Genomic DNA, 15,657 nt, shown 5'->3' on the forward strand with positions numbered 1-15,657 from the left:
GTTGCCTTTTGGTTTTATTGATTAGTTCCTTCACTGGGCAGAAGCTTTTTATTTTGATGTAGTCCTAATAGTCTATTTTTGCTTTTATTTCCCTTGCCTTGAGAGACATCCAGAAAGAAGGTGTTACTGCCAATGTCAAAGAGGTTACTGCCTGATTTCTCCTCCAGGATGTTTATGGTTTCTTGTCTCCCATTTAAGTCTTTCAACCATTTTTATTATTTGTGTGTATGGTGTAAGAAAGTGGCTAGTTTCATTCTTTTACAGGTTGCTGTCCAGATTTTTCAACACTACTTGTTGAAGAAGCTGTCCTTTTCCATTGGATATTCTTTCTTGCTTTGTTGAAGAATAACTGACCATATGGTTGTGGGTTTATTTCTGTTTGTTTGTTTGTTTGTTTTATATATTGCTCTGTCGACCCATGTGTCTATTTTTGTGCCAGTACTATACTGTTTTGATCACTATAGCTTTTCAGGTGCACTACTAGGTATTTACCCAAAGAATACAAAAATACTATTTCAAAGAATACGTGCACCCTAATGTTTATAGCAGTATTATCTACAATAGCCAAATTATGGAAACAGCCCAAATGTCCATTGGCTAATGAATGGATAAAGAGATGTGATATATACAAATATATATACATATATATGTATATATATTTGAAACAGAAATGCTGAATTTTGAAAGGCCCTTGGTTGCATTCCTTAGAGACAAAAAATAAGATAACAGATAAAGATGCGATGCTGGAGGACACTCCCAGTTCCTACTCCTTTTTTTTTCCATTGTTTTTGCAGTACTTTTATTTGAAGGCTTTGTCAAAAATACAGCCTTTCATGAAGTATTTTGAGAAGGGAGAGGCAGAAAGGAGCATGGGAGAAAGCCCATTTTATATATATATATATATATATATAATGAAATGTTATTCAGCTATTAAAAAGAATGAAATCTTGTAATTTACAATACTATGGATGGAGCTAGAGACCATTATGCTAAGCAAAATAAGCCAATCAGAGAAAGACAACACCAGAAGATTTCACTCATATATGGAATTAAAAAACAAAACAAATAAGCAAAGAGAAAGAAAAGAGAAAGAGGGAAACTAAGAGACAGAGTGTTAACTATAGAGAACTGATGATTACCAGGAGGGAGAAGAGTGGGGGGTGGATGAAAGAGGTGATGGGGCTTAAGGAGTACACATGTCATCATGAGCACTCAGTGCTGTACAGAAGTGTTGAATCACTATATTTTATACCTGAAACTAATACTATACTGTTTGTTAACTAACTGGAATTTAAATTAAAACTTAAAGAATATATAAACATCAGGACATGTCATGTTTCCTAAAATTATTTCATAATGTCAATTATACCTTTGGGAAGGAAAGCTACTATTACCAATGAATTAAGTCATATCATCTCTTTCTGTATTGCAAGATTCTGCAGTAACTGATTTTACCTTGCCTATCTAATCACATCTCCTAATTATACAACAGAAACCTTCCCTATGAGTAGAGTAAATCTCCAAAATGCTATTGATATCTATCAAGGTCATATCAGCTATGTCCATACTCTTTTTCAATCCAAATGTCCTCATATTTCTTCTCTGCCAATAAAAATACATAATTTCTTAAAGACATTTCATTTATTAAAAATTTTTCCCAATTTCTCATCATCCTCCATCTACAAACTAGTTTTTTTTTTCTGAGTTCCTAGAGAATTTACACTTTACTGTACTTTACTGTAGTTGCTTGGCCCACCTTTTAATTTTTCTTAGATAATTCTTTCATACTTATTTGTAAAACTATATAAAGACCCCAAGGATTTCCAACTCATTTTCTTTTTTTGCATACCACATATCAAACAGAGCTAATGATGAGTGTATGAAAAAGAGGAGACTATGTTTATGAACACATGGTCATGAAACTTTGAATAGCAGGTTGCATCATTACTCTCAACTATTCAGTCTTCCTTCTCTATAGGCAGATTATACAATCATGCTCCCATTGACTTCAGTAATCAATTCCTTTTCTTTTGCATAATTATCTTGTGGTAGCTAATGGGATGTGTACACCATATACACCATATCCAAGCAGACATTTTAGAAGCCATTGCAAGTTTCCACCTGCTCTTTTGTTCCTATGTCCTGTCTATGGGAAGAACATGTCCCAAAAAGCTCTGTCCATTGGGGTAGTAAAAGTGAAGATATGTCATGCAGACCCCAACCTGTACTGCATCCCGAAGCAAAGTCTTAGCAGACAAAACTGACAATGAGAAATAGCTATTTAATGTTGTGAGTCACCAGGAATTTTAGGGTTTGTGATATATATATATATATCATGACCTAGCAATATCTAATAAAATTCAACTCCAGCATTTAGAAAACATTAATAAGTATTTTAATAAGTATTTTTCCAAAAAAGACATCCAGATGGCTAACAGACACATGAAAAGATGCTCAAGATCACTCATATCAGGGAAATACAGATCAACACTATGATGAGATACCATCTCACACCTATCAGGATGGTGAAAATTAACAACACAAGAAATAACAGTGTTGGCAAGGATGCAGAGTAAGGGTACTTGTCTTGCACTTTTGGTGGGAATGCAAACTGGAGCAGTTTGTTGGAAAATAGTATGGAGGTTCCTCAAAATGTTAAAAATAGAACCTATGATCCAGCAATTGCACTATTAGATATTTACCCAAGGGATACAAAAATACTGATTTGAGGGGATACATGCACCCTGATGTTTATAAGCAGCATTATCAACAAGAGCCAAACTATGGAGAGAGCCCAGAGGTCCACTGACTGGATGAATGGATAAAGATGTGATATATATATATATATATATATATATATATATATATATATGCACACACACACATCATATATATATGATGTGATATATATTATATATGATATAATATATCACATATATTATATATGATATACACATGTATAATATTCCATTATATATTATCTAATATATATTATCTAATATATTATATATTACATATATTATCTCTATATATTATATATCACATATATATGTGATACGCACACATATATATACACATACATGTATAATATTATATATATAATAGAATATTATATATAATAGGATTATAAATTCCATTATATATATATATATATATAATGGAATATTAGCCATCAAGAAGAATAAAGTCTTGCCATTTGCAATGACATGGACGGAACTAGAGTGTATTATGCCAAGTGAAATAAGTCAGTCAGAGAATGACAAATATCATATGATCTCACTCATATGTGGAATTTAAGAAACAAAAACGATGAACATATGCAAAGGGGGAAAAGAAGAAAAGGAAAGAGGGAAAACCAGCCATAAGAGACTCTTAATCATAGGTAACAAACTGAGGGATGATGGAGAGAGGTGGGTGGGGGATGGGCTGGATGCCTGATGGGCATGAAGGAAAGTACTTGTGATGCGCACTGGGTGTTGTATGTAAGTGATGAATCACTGAATTCTACTCGAGAAACCAATATTGCACTGTATGTTAACTAGCTAAAATTTAAATCAAAAAATTTAAAGAGTCCTTGAGGAAGAAAACATGTAACTTTTTAAACTGCATTTTCTTCATCCGTATATAAGGTAAAGCAAGTACATCTTAATTAGATACTTAGGAATTGTCATGAAAAGCATCAAGTGAGATTTTTAAGTCTAGTGAATCTTTTGATTTAGTTTTTGATGTAATGATTCAGTTTCGAAATATGTAAAATTCTTAAAGTAGTTCATTCAAATGAAGCAAATGTTTTAATTATGCTTAAAAATAAAACACATAAATTATAGAAAACTATAAAACTCATTTATTATTTAATGTTATTGAGAACCCAATAAAGTTATCTTAATTTGACTTAAATTTTTGTTTAAAGGGTCAATGAAATGTCAGATTATGAATTAAAACCCAATCCTCAGTTATGTATTGTATTCCTTTATTCTACTGAATCTGTCTCTTCTAGAATTATAAATGAGAGGCAATCTTGGCCATTGTTAATGACATATTTGAATCATTTTTGCCCTCATAGTCTGACTGGAGTTTCCTACAAAAGAATGCCCTTAGAAATTTAATCATGTGTTTTTCATTATATTTAGCTTTTTCATATACACTTTTGTAGCACTTGGCTAGTAAACACTATAATCAAGAAAAGTATAAGATTTACCAAATTCATGACAATGATTTTAAAAAATAGTAATATGGTAATCAGTGAGAACCCTATATATCTAAAGGTCAAAACTTTATTAATGGCAGAAATTTTTAAAGGTACGGTGGTGAGCAAATGAATATAATTTATTATTAACCTCCATAGAAGCTTCCTTCAAGATTTAGTTTTAATTACATGTTAAATATGATTTGCAGTGTTAGCTGAGATTACACCAATATCTTTGGTGGTATTTTTTCAAGAGATGACCTATTACACATTTTTGTAAATAACCAGTTGATCCCCATGATATTTGGTTTTATATTAAGCAGCTTAAAAAATCTAAGGCCAAGAAGAAAGCATTATTAAAAGAATCTTTTCCCAGCAAAATAAAGATATCACACTTAACAAAAGCAAGGCTGTGCCACATTTTTTTAAATCATGAGGTTGAAAGTCTAACAATTTGTAAACAAAACAATTATATCAATTTACAAATTTATGTGACATTTAAAAATTTCCCCAGTAAGCGATTATATCTAATGTAGCTATCTCTATTTTTTCTTGTCAGCAAGGAATACATGAGATTCCATTAAGATATATTAAGATTCCACTAAGATATATTAAGGGTAGGTGTATCACACTTTGATATAGAAAGAATAAGAGATACCATATTCCATTACTATAGATGCAATTTAACTAAAATCAATTCTTATTTTGAATCTGCTAGAAATTTGTAAAGTTTTAGCCATAGTAATCATTCAGGAAGACTGATATATAGTCTTTTAGTTCACTTTACCTGCATTATTTAGCGCACTTTACATGACAACAAGAGAAATAAAATTTAATGTCCCCATATATATGAAGGATGACAAAGATCCTCTGCTTGACCAAACTCTAGTCAGGCCCCTGAACCTTCTCCTAGGCACCTCTGTATGTTCATTTCCTTGTAAAATCTAGTTTTAGCAAGAACCCTGCGAGATCAGTTTACTCAGAACATCTCACTTTCCACATCTGATCACCCCGGCTACCTGACCAGGCTCCTCATCTTCCACATTTCCCAAGTGATGTCCAATCACCCTGGCCTGTCCTCAACAAGAATTCTGTTATGTCAGCTTAGCCAGAACCCCCCTTACTCCTGAGGTTCCCTCTTAATAATTTTCCATCCACTGCTACCTTTTACCCTGTTCCTCAGCTATAAATACCCATTGGCTTATGCTGTATTTGGCTTTGAGGCCAATTTCTCTCCCTGACTCTAAAATCTCATTGCAGAGGTTCCTATACTTATGGCAATAATCCTGAATAAAATCTGCTGTACTGTCCTTAACAAGTGTCACTGAAAATGTTTTTCTTCAACAAGTTTATGAAATATATATATACCAATATATAATTGATATAATACCTATTATAAAGTTATTCCATGTTAAGAATTAAAAATAATATTATCTTGCCCATTCTGAAAAATAATAATAGATCTAAATGAGTCATTAATTCAATGCCAAATATTAATTAAACACCTTTTACAATGAGGCACTATACTGAGTATATTAACAAAGATTTACCAATTAATGAAACTAATAAAGACCTCTTTGAAGCAACATCCCCCATAGCATTTTTTTTTTAAGATTTTATTGACTTATTCATTAGAGACACACAGAGAGAGAGGGAGAGGCAGAGACACAGGCAGAGGGAGAAGCAGGCTCTATGCAGGGAGCCCAACATGGGACTCGATCCTGGGTCTCCAGGATTACATCCTGGGCTGAAAGCAGCGCTAAACCACTGAGCCACCCGGGCTGCCCACATGTTTTTGTTTGGTTTTGTTTTGTTTTTACTTTTTTGACCACCTGTAAATCTTCATAAAAATATAAACTAAAAGTCACATGTTATACTTACTATGTCTGTATTTTGGTTTTAGAATCTCAAAAATACAGGTGATTCAAAGGTGCAATAAAGGTTCAGAAACACTATGGTAATTTTGAAAACCCTGAGAAGCTGACTCAGAAAATAAAAGAATAACTCTAGATTATCACCTTTTTTTTTTTTCATGTGTAAAATCCCTGGTGTTTAATATTCAAACTGCTGGGCCCCATCTCAAAATTTTGATTATGACTAGAATAGTATGGTAAAAGATGAAGGAGTCAGGAGGAAAAACCTTCAGTTCAGGAATTACACCTTTCACAATTGCTTCAATCCTTCGCACTCTGTCCACTTTATAGAATGTGCTCCCTCATAACCGAGTCTTCCATTTTGGGGCACCTGACTGGCTTAGTTGGTAAAGCTCTAACTTGATCTCCTGGTTGAGTTCAAGCCCCATGTACGGTGTAGAGCTCTAGAGCCACACATTACAGTTAAGGGTATATTCTCCCACTCATTGTCTATTCCGAATATACAATGCAAACTGGCCTTTCAACTCTAAGATACATCCATGTGCTATCACAGGTATCACATTCACACATTCTAAACGAAAATGTTCAAGTTAGATACTGGGCCAAATCCTTTATGTGCTGGTGCCATCTCTCGCACACTTTCTGAGGGGAGCTGGTAGAGGAGCTCAGGCCCTCATATCCTTACTCCTAAAAATCTGTTTAGGCGTGTTTCTGTACAGGTAGGGAGGTAGGGGTGCTAAAGAATTTATAACCAGACCACAAGAGAAAAGCACTTGTTAGCATTTAATGAACCTCCCCCTCTGTGGTTTCAAGCTACTAGAACACAGGCGCCCCCCACACCCTTTATCTTCTCCTCAGCTCTTCTACTGAAGAATTTGCCTTCACGATGACAGGCTGTTTTGGGAGCTTTCCCTTTCCCAAAACTTTGTAATAGCCCAATCGCTCCACATCGATAATAGGAGCAGCTCCAGTCTTGTTTTTGGCAGCATTTACCTGTGTCTGCTCACTAAGGTCCACAGTTTATCAAGGTTGACAGTTGGGCAGAAGCTCTGGTTCCTCTTTAAGTGGTAATGTCTCATACTGACTTTTCCAAAGTAACCTGGGTGATATTTGTCGAAGTTGATCCTGTGATGATGAATGCCACCAGCATTACCCCGGCCTCCTGGGTGCTTCCGGTGCTTGCCGATGCGGCTGTGGCCATGGCTCACCTGGCCCCGAAGTTTCCGGGTCTTCCTCAGTCTGGATGGCACGTTGGTGGCCCAGAGGAAAAAGGTGGTATCACCATTTCTTAACAACACCCTGCTGATTCTAATACAAGTAACTGATGGAATATACTTTGTCCAGGAGGCTAACTTAGCACACAAAGATGTCTGTAAACTCCAAGAAGTATTTGGTATCTTCCTAGTTTTTCTTTTCCTATATTCTTTGCCATTGCTGTTAGCATATCTTAAGTCCACAGAATTCTAATTATCTGGAATTGAAAAACTGGTACAAATTCTTATGAGTTAGAGTCTTATTTTATGAGCAAAAAGATAGAAGTCTTGCAGAATTATTCTTACAATAAATTTTGGAACAACACTTCAGTTATATTCTAGAGAGAGAGAGTTGGGGCACAGAAACACTGTGCCTTTCCCAAGTGGGTTTCTTGCGTATGGCCTGTGACTTAGAAGTCCATCATAAAAATCAACATCTATAGTGAATCTGCTGCAATAAAACTGTCATGGAATATTACAGATGATGGTCATCCTTCTTTGGCGTCTTCATTTTAAAGATGAAAAAAAATAGATTACAGAGATTTTTTAATTTTTCAGAGAGGCCAAGCCTTCCTCTTATATAATAAACTTAATCTACAATTTACTCAGAAAAATATTTTAAATGTGGAAACAACTTTCGGCTTCCTAAAATCTAGTAGATTGTCTTCACTTTTGCTATTGTCCTAAGGATTCTAAGTGCTTTTATAAGAAGTATTATTAATTACTCATCAATCAGTTTCAGTTTCATAATAAATTACTCTAATAGTGAGTGGCTTTTTTCCTCCTTAAAATAAAGAATTTTGTTTAGAAACTGTTTAAAGTAAAAGAAAACCCTGTCAAGAAAGACCAGGTGGAAAATCAGTTCCCAATAAAATGGAATTTTAGGGCAATAAAAGTCTAAAAAGCCACGAAAGAGAAACAAGACCATTGTTATTTGAACAATGGCTAGTTACTTGCATTTTTCGGCACTGTCAATCACTGAATCTGGGTTTTCCTCTGAATTCCACATACAGCATTCACTACCAACAGTTTTTTCATAAAATTTCTGCCTTCTAGACACATCTTAGGGCAAACTACCACCAGGAACAAATCAATATAAATACATCAGGGGCCGAACAATCTCAACCTGGGTGACACGTATTTTGCATAATTCTGCCAAAGGAACTGAATAGGTTAGAGGCAAAACAAATTAGGATGAGTTGAGGAATGAGAAGATTTTAAATATTAAAAATTAATTTAGACATGGTACCATATATTCTGCAAAAGAAAATTAACATTCAGTAACACTCTTGAATTTTCTCTCCAAAGAGATTAGATACTGGCAAAGTATTCCAATTACAGCAGAGGGCGGTGGACCGCATGGACCAAGAAGGCCCAGCCTTGCAGATCCCAAGGTAGCAACGGCCGTCACCGGGCACACGGTTTCCCACAGATCCTGAAAGAACTTGCAGTGTGACTACCTGCCTGTTGCACTTAACTCTAAGCAGCAAACTTTAAGAAGCCGACAAGAAGTCCCCAGTTGGCAAGGGGAGCAGAGAAGAGAAACATGTGAAATGTAAACTTAAAAGAGTAAAATAGAACACAACCTCCATTCAAATCCCAGAGATGTGGGCAGGTCTCCAAAAGTAGTTGTTAGATTTCATAACTGGAAACACCTCATTTCCCCAAAAAACACAATGCATAGAAATGTAAAAATAGAGAAATATTCAATGAAATTCAAGCCTTTCAACTCAAACGTATCTCAGGGCTGGAAACACACCCTCCAGTAATCCAAGCAACAATGCTTCTTGCTTCTTAAAGCAGGGATAAGACTGATCGAGGACACCAACTAGCTTTACAGAGCAACTGAGGTTTTGGGTTTTTTTTAAGATTTTTAATTCATTTTTAGTAATCTCTATATTCCACATGGGGCTCAAACTCACAACCCCGAGGTCAAGAGTCACATGCTCCACCAAATAAGCCAGCCCGGAGTCCGTACAGAGCAACGCTCTAAACTCTCCTTTGGGGCCAAGGTCTAGGGCCTCTGAGGACTCCAGCAGCCCTTCAAGGCCTGTGCACAGCAGATGCCAAAGGTCCAGCGATCTGGCCCTTCCTTCTCAGACACAGTGTCAAACACCAGCAATCTCCTACCATGTTACAGTTTATATTTTGAAATAAGGAAACACTTAAATACTCTTAAGGTATTTATTTGTCCAAACGTGATCTGCCAAGATTTCACACTTGCTTCAAATTCCTCAGTCTTCATATTTCCGTAGTGAGGTAGCCCCCTGAGTGTATTCCCCAGCACCCAGTATTATCAGTGACCACCCAGTGAGCCCCATGGCCAGTTTTTTTGATCCCTAGGTGATCTAATGAGATGTTAATACTGTTCTTCTACAAAACTCCTAATTCAAACTCATTGGAAGAGGAGTAAAACTTCTGCAAAGTGCAATTTAAGAAGAAGTATTTTTTTGCTTCCTTAAAGAAACCTTGGGATCTGCTCTAAGAATAATATAAGGGAGCATGTTACGCTTAAGCACACGACCCCAAGTTGGGCTCCCACCCATCCCAAGGAAACAGAGATAACAAAAATAAACCTGGCTCCCTAAGCTCCAAATGTTAGGGGGTCACCCCTCTTAATGGCTGGTAGGCTCACAGAAACCCCAGATGTAGAGAAACACTATGGAGGAGATATTAGGGAGACAGAAGGGGGCACCTTGTTTGTGCTCAGGATGTTCACAAAGAAACACCTTGATGGTTACAAGTCCACCATGTTTGTTCTAAATATAGACATGGAATTTACAAATCCACCCTGATCTTGACATGAGGTTTACCAAGGTCCCTGGTCGGGTCCCTATAGAGGACAGACCCTGAAGGCCCTGGGGGCAGCCCTGTGGGGACCCCCCTCACTCCTGGGGGCTCTCTGTATCTCTGCAGACTACACCTCTATGGCTTTGCTCGCTCTCTGTCGCCAGGAGAGTCATTCTCCTTCCCCGAGACACAGGAACCCAGCCCTCCCGTAGCCCTGGCAAACTGGCAAACCAATTCAGTGCGTCTTGGCTTTCCCACGGCCTCCCTCCGCATCCTCAAAGGCAAGCTCCCACACACTGACCTGCCCGCACCAGGGTTCTTTGCACACCAGGGCCCCGCCGGCACGTGGGGCCAGAGGTTCCTCGGTTTGTTCAGAGCTAGAGCAGCAAGAGAAGGAGCCATGGAAGTTTCTGGGCCTTCCTGGCAGCCGCAGGGTCCTAGTCTTTTCCATCACAGGTTGCATCAGAAAACTTCGTGAACCACTGAACAAATTCAAAATTGTCCCCAAATTTTCCTTTTTACTAATCTACCCGCAGGAATTATTTTGTCAACTCCCATTCTCTTAAAATCTGCTTGCATTATTTTGAAGCCCGGGTGTACTCGTGTTTTAGCTTAGGCTGGAATTTCATGTTCTTCGGGGCAACGGAGCCAGGGAGCGGCCTGGCCGTGCTTGGACACCGCAGCCCGGGAAGCGCGCGGCCTGCGGCAGGACCGGCCCGCCAGTCGGGGCAACTCGGGTGATGGGGGGCTGCGAGGATTACACGGCCCTGCGCTGCTGTCTGGGGCTCTCAGGGGGCCGCACCCAGCTGCCCACGAGGGTCCCGACCGTGCCCACCTGCCCACGCGGGTCTGGCTGGGCCTCTGTCTGGTTCGAACGGCCTGATCCCACCTACCACCCGCGTGAGGACCTCGCACCCACTCCAATGCACCTAAAAGTGAGGGGCTTCAAACACCCTTCCCTAATCGTTGTGGGGCGGCACCTTGACAGCGCTCGGACGCCCTCAGCTGGGCTCGCTGTGGCACCTGCAGCCTGCAGGCCGTGCAGGACTGGCTGGGGGCCCCTGGCTCCCAGGAGCCCCAAGGGTGAAGAAGACAAGGAGCTAACCGGCCTGGCGTCCCCGGACCCAGCGCTCTGGTGCGCACCTGGGCGGCCGCACTAGCTGCCGGAGAGACTGGGGGGGGGGGGGGGGGGGGGGACAGACCAGTCTATTCTCCTCACCTGCATCAGGCCCCGCCAATTAGCCCAGGCTAACTGGGGTCAAAGGGCAAGAGTGCCCAGGTAATGTCAGCCTCCGGGAGTAGAGAACAGGACGGAGAAAGGTCCTTACCAACACCGCGACCCGGTAGGCGGCATAGAGCTTAGAAACTGTTTACCATTGTGTTAGCGGGTGATTGCAGAGGTGAAAGTGGGCATCTTGACTTGTTCTGGTCTAAATTAACCAGGACTTTTGGGCCATATTCCAGACAAAGCAAGGAACTTCAGGCACTTAAGCTCTCTTTGCCCTTCCCAATTTCTGTGCACTGTTCTTGGGCATTTTAACTGTGTATTTAAACTCATCGACGCTTTATTATTATCACTGTTTTGATAGAAGCAATATTTATTTGGATTCACCAATATATTTAGCCTTAATTTCTGCCTGTATCTCCTTGCTTCTATACCCTCACTGCTGAAAGAGCAATATTTGGTGTTTTCTTTAGCTCAGTTCTACGTATGGTAAGTTATTTCAAATTTTGTGTATCTGCAAATGCTTTCTTTCATTTTCATGATACTTTTTTTTCTAGCTTTAAACTTCTAGATTGACAGTTATTTTATTTCAGCCCTTTAAAAACTATAGGGACACCTGTGTGGCTCAGTGGTTGAGCATCTGCCTTGGCTCACGGCCTGATCCCATCTCAGGGTGGAGTCCAGCATGAGGCGCCCTGCAGGGAGCCTGCTTCTCCCTCTGTCATTGTCTCTGCCTCTTTCTCTGTCATGAATAAATAAATAAAATCTTTAAAAAAAAAAGATAAAAAATATAATTTGTCTTCTAGCTTTTATCATTGTTGTTGAAAAATAGACTTAAGTTCTATTGTTGTTCCTTTGAAGGTATAAGTTGTTTTTCTCTAGGGGCATGTTAAAATTTCTTTTGTCTGCTTTTCTGCAATTTTTCTCCGTTGTGTTACTATATAGATACATTGTTTAACATTCTACTTTGGGGGACGCATGGATGGGGGGCTCAGCAGTTGAGCGTCTGCCTTTGGCTCAGGGTGTGATCCTGGAGTCCTGGGATCGAGTCCCCCATCGGGCTCCCTGCACGGAGCCTGCTTCTACCTCTGCCTGTGTCTCTGCCTCTCTCCGTGTGTCTCCCATGAATGAATAAATAAAATCTTCAAAAAAAAAATTCTACTTTGGAGTCATAAGTTTTCTGTAACATATGGCTTATTGTCTTCATCAGTCTTGGAAATTTTCAGCCATTACCTCTTTAAAATTTTGTCACCACATTCTCTTCTCCTTCTGCGACTCTTTAAACATGTCCCACCACATCACAGGTTCTCACCATATTCAAGAGGAAGGGAGCATAGAATGTGTCTATACCAAAATGGGAATCTTGAAGGACATCTTGCAACTCTAGCTGTCACAGTGAGCAATATTCCTGACAACCCTGGCAACATCATTACATTCTATCCCAAAGTTTTAATAAGCTATTCTTATGTTCAATACTAGAGACTTAACACCCGTATTTTTTTCTAGAAGAGAGAAGGATATTCTAATGGTAAAATTCCCTTTTAATGAGAACTACTGCTACTAAGTTAGAGTAAATATAGGGTAAATTAACACACTTCTGTAAGAAATCCTATATAGCAACAAATGTAAGAAACTATTTTGAATAACAAGAGGAATGAAGCTTCTTCCATGTCCCTAAATAACACTTTCAGAACTAGATAAAATTTTAAACTATGATTTAGGTTCTGTATATTCAAAATGTGGATAACACCAATCATTATCTTATTTTCCCTGTCTTACATTTGAGCATAGTCAGCGTAGAAAAAAGTATACTAGGGAGAAAGGAAGGGTAGAGGAGACATGGAGGTCTGATGACTTGACAGAAAATTGCATTAGAGTGCTCTTGAAGAAAAAGTAGAAATTATAGGAAGAAATGAAGTAATGGAAATATTTATTGGTTGCCTACAACTAGTCATAGTGGTTTTTTACTGCTGATTTTTGTAATTCATAGAACTGTGACCATAAAGTGGTCAAGCAATATCACTCAGAACTTGTGCAACATCATTAAATATTATTCCTTGTCACCATCCGTTGTAGCAACCATGAATCATCTGTATAAGAATCAAGTTATTTCTCTTTCTCACAAACAAAGTGGACGAAAATCCTTCCTAAAAACTCTCCTCACTAAAACTCCAAGGCAGTGATTATTGTCCCTAGCCTTGTACGTATAAGCCAATTCAATCTATTCATTAATTCCTGATCAGCAACAAATAAACCCCGGTGCCATTTACAGCCATCTTTCCAAATGTTCTCTCATTTTTGCTTTTGGCTTTGGCCCCCTTCTAGTTCAAGCCATGTTTACCTAACATCAACCAACCTTTGTTTATTGTTCCCTGATTTTGTCTTCCTTTTCCTGTCGGATTGGCATACTCATTGCAGTTTCCCAGACTTGATCTTTGGTTCCTCAAGGCTATTATTTCAGAATTTTTCTCTTTTCATTTCTGGTGGCCACAGACAGACCCTCCCCAATAAACATTCATTTTAACTTTCTGTGGATTGATGTATTGTTTTAGAGAATAATTCTCATTTGTTTTGTTTGGTTGTTCCATGACTATGTTCCATGACTAGGTGTATTTTAGAAACTCTTAAAATTGATATAAAGTAATAAATAGAATTAGGGATTCATTAAATAAATCCATTTTCCTAACTTCTAATTCATTTTTATTATTAAGATAATTTTAAATGAAATAGAATCACAGTGATTATCTGGTACAAATGATGGTCCATCAATTCAAATATATCTACTACATGATATAGATGTTTATATAACTCTATATGTATAAATTTAACTTTCTCTTGCTTTTGTCTTTGTGTTTTTGTCTACCTAACAAAATGTTACACACATTATATCATGCTCATATAGCTCTTGCTTTTCAAGCTATTAAGAATTCCCTTGGCCACTGTCAAGTGGTATAATGATTGACCTTTAATTAGATATTTAATTTGGGGTTCTAATAATAGACATAGATGTAAAATATCAAAATTTGACGATTTATAACATGCAAAATAAGTATGCCATTCTGATTTTATAATAGCCTTTCCTGAGGATAAGGAAGTTCAGAGAAATTTTAATATTCAGTTTTTTGTCTTTAAGATCTGTTTTTACTTCAAATGTGGAAAGCAGCTGTTATCCTTTCCATTTTATTATATAGCATAGAGAATACAGTAAGGGGATCCCTGGGTGGCGCAGCGGTTTGGCGCCTGCCTTTGGCCCAGGGCGTGATCCTGGAGACCCGGGATCGAATCCCACGTCGGGCCCCCCGTGCATGGAGCGTGCTTCTCCCTCTGCCTATCTCTCTGCCTCTCTCTCTCTCTCTCTGTGTGACTATCATAAATAAAATAAAATAAAAAAATTAAAGAATATGGTTATTGGTTATATGCATGAGTTGAATCTTATATGACAAAGGCATTCAGCATACACCCACATTTTAATTTTTTTGTCTTGCAAATTAAACATCTCATTTCAAGTCACCTTACCCATTTCAGGTCCTGAGTTCTGACTCACAATTACCACTCTGACCTCCTGTACAAATATAAAAAGTTGATTTATAAAACCAATTCATGTATGAATATTACATAACTTATTCAAAAATAATCCAGAACTCTTAGGTTGTCTATGTAACAAATTCATTTCAGAATATAGAACTAGAAAGATATTAATGTATCTCTGGGTTAGTATACAATAACAGTAAGAAGAGAAGGATTATCTAGTTAGATTGTCATTATTTCTTTATAACTGATGACTGATAGAAACTTCACAATGCTTAAACATTTAACTGTTTGCTGTCTTTATGTAGTAAGAGAAACATAATTTCTAAGAACTAGTTCCCTCAAATTAAAAAATTACTATAACTTCTAGCATATTTTGATGGAAATATTGAAATTTGAGGGCAAAATTGCCTGGGTTCTTGTCCTAATTCCGTATCTGTGATTTCAAGCAAATCATTTTATGAACTTCACTTCTTTCACATTTGTAAAATTATTTTTCTACTTTACTAATTAACCTCATAAGCTTTGGGAATCAAATGAAATAATGTACATAAAATTGCTTTGTTTATAATAAAATTCTAATAAATTTAGCTATAACTACTGTTAATGTTATAAAAATAATATACCACTTTTTAAGACATGTTAATGAGCCCTAATTCAGTATATTTGTGAAAAACCTCATCAGTAATAACAATTAGTTGCTAATATTATCTGAATATTTAAATTTGGTAAATGATATTAGACACCTTAAGAAGAAAGAAATTGAGCCATAGAAGAATAAGTAGTTTGTCCAAGGAGCAC

General features: G+C 37.6%; 1 long non-coding RNA gene and 1 pseudogene across 3 annotated transcripts in view; both read right to left on the reverse strand.

Moving 5' to 3' along the window:
• Nucleotides 1-6,655: 6,655 nt before the first annotated feature.
• On the reverse strand, nt 6,656-8,272 carry LOC112641056 (60S ribosomal protein L27a-like; annotated as a pseudogene).
• Nucleotides 8,273-11,393: 3,121 nt separating this feature from the next.
• The window catches only part of LOC125754255 (uncharacterized), a 76,587-nt gene continuing 72,323 nt past the window's right edge, over nt 11,394-15,657 (reverse strand). For 2 of the 3 annotated variants that reach the window (XR_007407978.1, XR_007407977.1), the window contains one exon: nt 14,777-14,890. This is a non-coding gene — a long non-coding RNA (uncharacterized LOC125754255). Of the gene's footprint in view, nt 14,693-14,776; nt 14,891-15,657 lie in introns of those variants that run through there. The other variant, XR_007407979.1, reaches the window with a different exon arrangement.

This window comes from Canis lupus, chromosome 33, assembly GCF_003254725.2.
Source record: "Canis lupus dingo isolate Sandy chromosome 33, ASM325472v2, whole genome shotgun sequence".
NCBI classification, from domain to species: Eukaryota; Metazoa; Chordata; class Mammalia; order Carnivora; family Canidae; genus Canis; species Canis lupus.